The sequence below is a fragment of the Lolium rigidum genome, chromosome 3 (genome assembly GCF_022539505.1).
Source record: "Lolium rigidum isolate FL_2022 chromosome 3, APGP_CSIRO_Lrig_0.1, whole genome shotgun sequence".
Lineage (NCBI taxonomy): Eukaryota > Viridiplantae > Streptophyta > Magnoliopsida > Poales > Poaceae > Lolium > Lolium rigidum.
The window spans coordinates 410,093,040-410,102,205 of record NC_061510.1 but is presented as its reverse complement, the minus strand read 5'-3'; positions in this window follow the sequence as shown (position 1 = coordinate 410,102,205).

Genomic DNA, 9,166 nt, shown 5'->3' with positions numbered 1-9,166 from the left:
ATATACATGTTGAAGTTGAAAGCAACCGCTGAAACTTATATCTTCCTTTGTGTTGCTTCAATGCCTTTACTTTGAATTTATTGCTTTATGAGTAACTCTTATGCAAGTCTTATTGATGCTTGTCTTGAAAGTATTATTCATGAAAAGTCTTTGCTATATGATTCATTAGTTTACTCATTATCTTCATCATTGCTTCGAATCGCTGCATTCATCTCATATGCTTACAATAGTATGATCAAGATTATGATAGCATGTCACTTCAGAAATTATCTTTGTTATCGTTTACCTACTCGAGGGCGAGTAGGAACTAAGCTTAGGGGATGCTTGATACGTCCCAAACGTATCTATAATTTCTTATGTTCCATGCTACTTTTATGATGATACTCACATGTTTTATACACATTATATGTCATTATTATGCATTTTCAGGCACTAACCTATTGACGAGATGCCGAAGAGCCGATTCTTGTTTTCTGCTGTTTTTGGTTTCAGAAATCCTAGTAAGGAAATATTCTCGGAATTGGACGAAATCAACGCCCGGGGTCCTATTTTTCGCACGAAGCTTCCGGAAGACCGAAGAGGGAACGAAGTGGGGCCACGAGGCGCCGACACACTAGGGCGGCGCGGCCTGAGCCTGGGCCGCGCGGCCCTAGTGTGTGGGGCCCTCGTGACGCCCCCGACTCTGCCCTTCCGCCTACTTAAAGCCTTCGTCGCGAAACCCCCGATGCGAGAGCCACGATACGGAAAACCTTCCCGGAGACGCCGCCGCCGCCAATCCCATCTCGGGGGATTCGGGAGATCGCCTCCGGCACCCTGCCGGAGAGGGAATCATCTCCCGGAGGTCTCTTCATCGCCATGATCGCCTCCGGATCGATGTGTGAGTAGTTCACCCCTGGACTATGGGTCCATAGCAGTAGCTAGATGGTTGTCTTCTCCTCATTGTGCTATCATGTTAGATCTTGTGAGCTGCCTATCATGATCAAGATCATCTATTTGTAATCCTACATGTTGTGTTTGTTGGGATCCGATGAATATTGAATACTATGTCAAGTTGATTATCAATCTATCATATATGTTATTTATGTTCTTGCATGCTCTCCGTTGCTAGTAGAGGCTGCGGCCAAGTTGATACTTGTGACTCCAAGAGGGAGTATTTATGCTCGATAGTGGGTTCATGCCTCCATTAAATGCGGGACGGTGACAGAAAGTTCTAAGGTTGTGGATGTGCTTGTTGCCACTAGGGATAAAACATCGATGCTTTGTCTAAGGATATTTGTGTTGATTACATTACGCACCATACTTAATGCAATTGTACTGTTGTTTGCAACTTAATACTGGAAGGGGTTCGGATGATAACACTGAAGGTGGACTTTTTAGGCATAGATGCATGTCTGGATAGCGGTCTATGTACTTTGTCGTAATGCCCCGATTAAATCTCATAGTACTCATCATGATATATGTATGTGCATTGTTATGCCTTCTTTATTTGTCAATTGCCCAAGCTGTAATTTGTTCACCCAACATGCTGTTTAATGCTCAAGTGGATTTGGAAGCTGTACCAGACTGATAACCCGATCTGGGCTCAGATCATCAGAACAAAATACAATGCCGCCAACAATATCTTTGAGGGAACGGGACAAGGGGGTTCCCAATTCTGGCGTAGCCTCCACAAGATCAAGCACCTTTTCAAACTTGGGGCCAAGTTTGAGATCCGTGATGGAAGGCACACTCAATTCTGGATGGACAAATGGACAGTCCAGGGGGCTCTCAAGGATAGATTTCCAGAGCTTTTCAGCATTGCTAACTCGCAGATGAGCACGGTGGCTCAAGTGTGTGGGCTTGGGGGCACCCTGTCCTTCCGAAGATCGCTTGACCCGCAGGGTTTGGAGGCCTGGCAGCAGTTGAGGGCCATCATTGAGCAAACCAATCTCTCCCATGGTCAAGATAGGGTGTCTTGGTCCCTGGAACCTTCGGGTTGTTTCTCGGTCCGATCCATGTATCTGAAACTGGCACAAGGTGCTTCTATCGCTCATTTTCGTGATGTTTGGTCGGCTTGTCTCCCGCTCAAGATCAAGATCTTCTCGTGGCAATTAGTCCTCGACAAGCTTCCCACCTGCATCAACATTGTCACTCGGCAGGGCCAGGCAATGGCTATTGCAAGCTGTGCGGCAGACCGGAAGACGCGGCAGATATCTTTTTCTCTTGCTCTCCGGCGGTGTTTGTCTGGAGCGTTGCCCGCCAGCTACTGGGTTGCAGCTGGTGTCCCACTAACTTTGCCCAACTCTACGCTATTATCTCTAGTCTCTCGGGTAGATTTAGAAGATGTCTTTGGCTGCTTTTCATTGCACAATCTTGGGCCCTATGGCTTTTTAGAAACAAGATGACCATTGAATCAAAGTTTATGAAACACCCCGCCAACATTATTTTCAAAACTATGCTGTTTCTACAGATGTGGATGCCCTGGCAAAGCCTCTGGACCGGCCCTGGATCGAGCACGCGATCGCCGAGCTCAACCTTCTACACGACGCAACCAGCCCAAGAAGGCTTGACCAAGACACCTGAGTCCCTTTGGAGTAGAAGTGATGTGTGAGCCGAGAGCGCTGCTCCGGCTGTTGTTATGAACTTGCTCGTCCTTTTGGCCAAGCTGTTGTGCCGCAGCATGTAATACTTAACTTGTTGTGTAGAACCTGAGGGCTTTATTAATTTAAAGTCGAGCAGTCGATGCTTTTTATCTAAAAAAAACAACAACTTCGAAGATGGAAACGTGTTTTTCTCGAGCTCGGACTGTTTCAGAATCAAACAATCAATGAGCTTTCGTGTTAGCAATAATAATGGTATCACAAGAAAAAACAATCTATTTCAAAGCATACATAGTAGGTCGAAGAAGGGGCGGTTGCGGGAATCAATTGTGCCGATAACATAAAACTAACACATGCCTAATTGGACCATAGAATCCAGAGCTACAAGAGGATATGGATGTCTTACCAGCAGATCGCGCAAACAACCACATTGACATGATCTTTCCGTCGGCGGTGGTGGCTCCTCTGACATGCTGTAGCTCACACGGCGGTGGCGGCAGGCAAACCGTAGACTAGATGATGCTGGTTGCTGGGGCTGGCCACCTTTATTTCGGAAATCCGCAAGTTGAGTTAGGGCCGGAACCGGGAACCCCACTAAAACCCTCCACCGATCCGATCAGAAGTCGATTTAGGCGGCGCTGAAAGACGGCTCCGGGAGGACGGAGGAGAGAGATTGGAGGATGTGTCGGGAGGGAGCATGGTAAAAGGTGTAAAAACGTTTTCGTAAATGCTCCTGATTTTTAAAATGCATTTTAATCCTATTTTAAAATGTTAAAAAGATCTGGCAAAAAATTTCGCGAGTACATCTTGATGATCTATGCCCAAAGTCGTTTCACGAAAAACTGATATCTTTGGTGTCACATGTAAAAAAACAAAATTTGGTTCTAAGGAAAGACTCTTCGTGAGACATTTCTTTTTCTTTGTTATGCAGGACACAAAATAAGTCGATTATCCACGAAACTTGACGTTTGCACATAGAATGTTGATATGTGTGCGCCAATTTTTTGTTCAGAATTTTTTTAACACTTTAAACTATTTCTACGGTAGCAAGAGCATATGCACATGATCAAATGTGAATTTCCATAAGATAGAGCTATTCCTGAGCTAATAGTCATATCTGGATACTACACCTCAAATTTTAATAACGTTTCTCGCTATGACATTATTTATGAAATAAACATCGGAAATTCAATTCGGCTCTCAGGTGCGTATGCTCCCTCTACCAAAAAATTATATTGAGTTGCCGAACAAAAAATTCTACATGTACATCTCTATAATATGCGTTTGTCAAGTTTCACGAAAAAACAATATTTTTTGTGACCTATGTAAAAAAAAATCTTGTAAAAAGCATTATTTTTAGCAGTGAGTTTTGTCCTTTTTACACACGTCACATGACAAGTCCATTTTTTATGAAACAACTTTGTGAGTGCATAACACGCGAAGATGTATGTGCGAATTTTTTATTTCAATTTTTTTTAAATCAAAATATGTGTAAGATGTATTTCAAAACAGTGGGAGCATATACTCCCATGTTCCAAAACACCACCCCAAACATCGGAAATTCAATTCGGCTTCCAGGTGCGTATGCTATATTGCTCTAAAACCTTATAAGGACATTGCATTATTATTCCATTCTAATGGCTCAAGGCCTCGCGTTTTACTCCTTAAGAAGAGAATTGTTTTTTGTTTGTGAAAATAATAACTTGTTTTCGGTTTACCTTGCTGATGGCGATGATTTTCAATATGCCGGTTTCTCTTTTAAATCCGAACATAACATCATTAATACTAATAATTCTTAATAGGTAATTTATGTTATGTTTTTACCATGTGAGATGTTGATGTTAGACTTCTAGAAAATTAGAGAATTACTTTTGTATATGTGGTTATGTATGTGGTGGTGGCGATTGCGACTCTCTCTCTCCTATTTTGCAGCGTGTGGAGGTCGAATTATATAGGGGTCCCTTCATGAAAGCTGCTACGGCTGAGTTGGCCGAGGCGGTGGCACTCGCTATGTGCGGCCATATGGGGGGCTCTGCCTGTATCACTGCTTGTTAAACTTCCCGTTGGTCTTCTTCGCGAGGCCTTTGACTTGCACTACTAGAAAAATGCTTATAGCCATGCAGGTGTCCCGAGCTACCATCGGCGCGCTAAAAAAGTGGTATGCTGGTGCTATATTACCGCTGGCGCACAAATTTGCCTGCGCCGATGATGCCCAAATACCACCGGCTTACCAAAAAATAGTTTCGCTGGGGGTAAGGGTCTCCTAGGTCCTGCCCAAGAGAGTGCGGCGACGGTAAGTCTCGCGCAAATTTTCTCCCCACCCCCTCGTGGACCGCCTTTTTGGCTTTGAAAAAATGATAGATTTTTTTTTTTTTTTTTGAGATGACCATGTGTTATGTGTTAGTTGTTAGGAAATTAACAAACATGAACTTTGATATATTATGCAAAATGGCATCATGTTTCGGTAAAATGGTTTTTCTGGTTGCATACAACCTCCGATAAAATGTATGTACGCACGTTTACCGATCTTTTAACTTTCCTCAAAATCAAAAAGGAAAACAAAGTTTTTTCAGGTTTTAGAAAAAGTTGCAAAATAAATTCAGAAAAATATCTCCGGCGCATGGGCATAGTGGTGCGCCAATGGTAACCGCCAATATAAATAGATGCACACCTTCTCCTTCTCCTTCTCTTCCACTTCTCCCTCACTCTTCTATTTTCTTTCCCCTCCTTCGTCCCTCCTCCGGACACCCTTCCTCTCCATCTTCTGCCAGTGAGGACCACATCCTCCTCCCGGCGACGACCACCTCCTCCCGACGACGACCACATCCTCCTCATCTCGGCGACGACCACATCCTACTCCTCCCGGCGATGACCACGTCTACCTCCTCCTGGAGACGAACACATCCTCCTCCTCCCGGCCACGTCCACGGCGATAACCAGATCTCGATCTAGATTTAGATCTAGTTTTTTTTGAATTCTGAAAAATCATACTGTCGGCGCAGCATACTGGTGCGCCAGAGATATTTTCACTACCGCCGGCGCACCAAGAGGTGTGTCGGAAATAACACGTTACCACCGGCATGATACTACCGTCGCACGAACTATTTCGCTTGTGCATCGGGCTTAGCCTATTTCGGTGCGCCAGCAATAAGGTGTTTCCTAGTAGTGTTGGGAGTATTGGCAACTTGTGATTCTTCATTAATTTGCCCAGATTTCGATAGAGAGATATAAAAGTGGATATTCCTTAAAGTAAACAATTAAAGAGAAGATTTCCACATGGAGGTGGTAATTAGTCACTAATGGTAAAAATAGGGAAATATTTTATCAGTTTCCTGACAAATATGAGAATTAAACATTAAGTATAGATAATGGATTATGCAGATATCAATAACTAGCTAGGGTAGATGGGTTCTAAAGAATGGAGCAAACTTCAATGACAAGTCCACAAGAGAAATTCTAAGGAAGCCAGTTTGTGTACTAGGCCCTCCGATCTAATGGATACGACAACAAGTCCAGTAAAATAGACAATAGGAGATGCTCCAGCTAATAATCATGTTGGTTCAGGTGCAAAGGAGAAACTCAATAAGCTTGTGAGTTGGAATAAACTAGTACCTCCTGTCCCACTGTCTTATGTGCCACCAAAAGAACTAGAGAAGTAGAGGAAATGTGGAACTTCCAACACAGACCACCAAGAGCAACGAGTTGCTTGAGCCTCAACTATCACGTCATGGGCGGTGCTACAATAGTCAGGAACTTCGCGAGATGGCGAAGGAACGTGCCCCCGACTTGCTGTTGTGTTCTTTATAATCATTTGCACAAGAAACGAGTATAAGCTATAGTTATTGTGCAATAACTATAGTTAGGAATAAAATTGATAACTTCCTTTGGTGAAACATTGATGTGTATGGCTGTGCGTATCATGAAAACAAAATGGAATTCATTGCTTAATTACATGTGGTCATGGATTCATTTGCCTTCCCTACCTTGGTGTGTGGGGATTTCAACTTGGTTAGAGGCCCGGAGGAAAAAAGAATGAGAGAATTAATTCTCACCATGCTTTTATTTTTAATTGTTGGATAAATAAATATGGTCTATTAGAGTTTAAGCCTTCCAATATAGCTTATACTTGGGCTAATAACCAATCAAACCTGATTCTAGCTGCCTTGGATAAGTGTTTTCTACTACTGATTGGGAACTGCATTTCCCCCTTTCTTCAATGCAAGCTCTTCCTAGGGTGGTTAGTGACCATACTCCTTTGCTACTGGATACTGGCAACAACTTGAACCCTCCGAAAAACTCTACAGGTCTGAAAAGTGGTGGATCGGTCTACCTGATTTTGCAGGGCTGGTTTCTTCAATTTGGTTCACCCCTTGTCCTTGCATTGCTGCAATTGACATATGTCAATTCAAACTTAGACTACTTAGGAAGAAAACCAAAGGGTGGAGTATTAATATTGAAGCTGCTTCTGAAAAGGAAAAAAAAGGACCTCCTTCAAGAATTTGACATCTTAGATGGTTTTTCTGAATAGAACCTTCTTTCGGAATCTGATAAAACCCGCCTTAATGATTACAGAAGAGCCAAATTCTATCTTGCTCTAGGAAGAAACTAAAGCTTGGCAGCATTCTGGAGACTGTTATATTGTGGAAGGTGACCGTAACATGTGTATTTACATGCGATGGCTAACCAACGCCGTCGTAAGAATAAAATAGATGTTTTAAATGGCACTTCTAGGTCTGTTAATGATACTAAGAGTATGCTTAATATAGCGCTGTCTTCCTACAAGGACTTGTTCTCTTGTGACGACACTCCTAATATTTCCTTAGGGTCAAAATTTTGGGATGAGAGAGTGACCTTCTCACTAATGAGGAGAGGCTCTCCTTGGATAGTCCGTTTTCAGAAGAAGAAATTGAAAATGTTATCATGTGTTCTTTCCTCTTTTACCAAAAGTTTTGGTTTGTTATTAAGCATGACTTCATGGCTTTAGTTAGAGAGTTTGAGGATGGCACGTTGGATGTGTCCAGCCTTAATTATGCTAGCATTACCTTAATTCCAAAAGAACTTGATGCTTGAGATTTGAAGAAATTTAGGCCAATCAGTCTTGGTAAACTGTAGTCTAAAAATCTTCACAAAAGCTATTACCAGTAGAATGGCACCAATTGGTCATAGAATTATTTCTCAAAATCAAACTACCTTCTTAAAAGGGAGATATATTCTTGAGAGTGTGGTCTTTACCCATGAGGTTATTTATTTTGTACACTCTAATGGTGATTGTGGTCTAGTTTTGAAACTAGACTATGAAAAAGCGTATGATAGAGTTACTTGGGACTTTCTTGAAAAATGTTAATCTCTAGGGGTTTTGGCCCAATGGTGAGATTATGGATTAAGTCCATTTACACAGAATCTCTTTTTGTGACAGAAAAAATGACGAAAACAGTTTGTATTTCATTGCTGGAAAGGGGCTGAAACAAGGAGACCCTCTTTTTCCTAGTCTGTTTGACTTTGTTGCAGATGTCTTTTCGAAAATGCTTTTTAAAGCTGCGCAACATGGTTTGGTTGAAGGTTTGCTTCCTAGGGTTATCATTTGTGGTGTATTAGCCTCCAATACGCTGATGAAACCATCCTTTTCTTGAAAAATGATTTGAGGATGGCTCAACATCTGAAACCTTTGAGAAGATGTCAGGTATGCGCATTAACTATCACAAAAGCGACCTTATGGACATTAATCTTCCCGAGGAGGAAATTAATCTGTTGGCATAGGTTTTTTGATGTAATCTTGGACATTTTCCCTTTAAGTATTTGGGTGTTCCTCGCATCATTCTATGCTTAGAAAAGAGGACATCCAACCAGTGATTGATAAAATTATTGAAGGTATCGCTAGATGGCGTGGCAGATTGTTATCATATCGTGCCCCCCTTATCCTTTTGCGTAACTACATTGCTAGTATCCCTTTGTACTTGCTTTCTTTCATCAGGTTTTCTAAGTGTGCAATTAAAGCTAATAATTCCCAAATAGATAATTTTTTCTTGGACGATACCCCTGAGAACCACAAGTATCATCTTGTTGATTGGGGTTTGATTACTCAGAAGCAAGAGTTCGGTGATATGGGTATCCAGAACATTAGATATTTTAATCTATATTTGTTGTCTTCATGGATTAAGAGATACCATATGGATAACAATAAAATTTGGAAAAAAATTATGGAATCAAAATATGATATTGCCCCAAACATTTTCTGGGCCAATCCTTCTCGCTGCTTCCCATTCTTGAAAGGGGTTATGTGGGCGGCCCATGCTGCTAAGTCCGGGTTTAGATGGAATGTTGGTAATGGGGATAAAGTGTTGTTTGGGTTGGGCACTGTAGTTTTGTTGCCCTATATTGGGATCTCTATGTCATAGCTAATGAGCAGCACCACACTATTGCTAGTGTTTGGGATGCACTAGTGGAGACAGACCGTAAGGGGCTTTAGTCTCGGTTGGGCAACCAAGACTAGCCAGGCGGAACTAAAGGCGAATCCTTTAGTCCCGACCCGTTACCAGCCGAGACAAATGGCCTTTCACGTGGCTGCGGTTCAATGTTTGGGCTAGAGG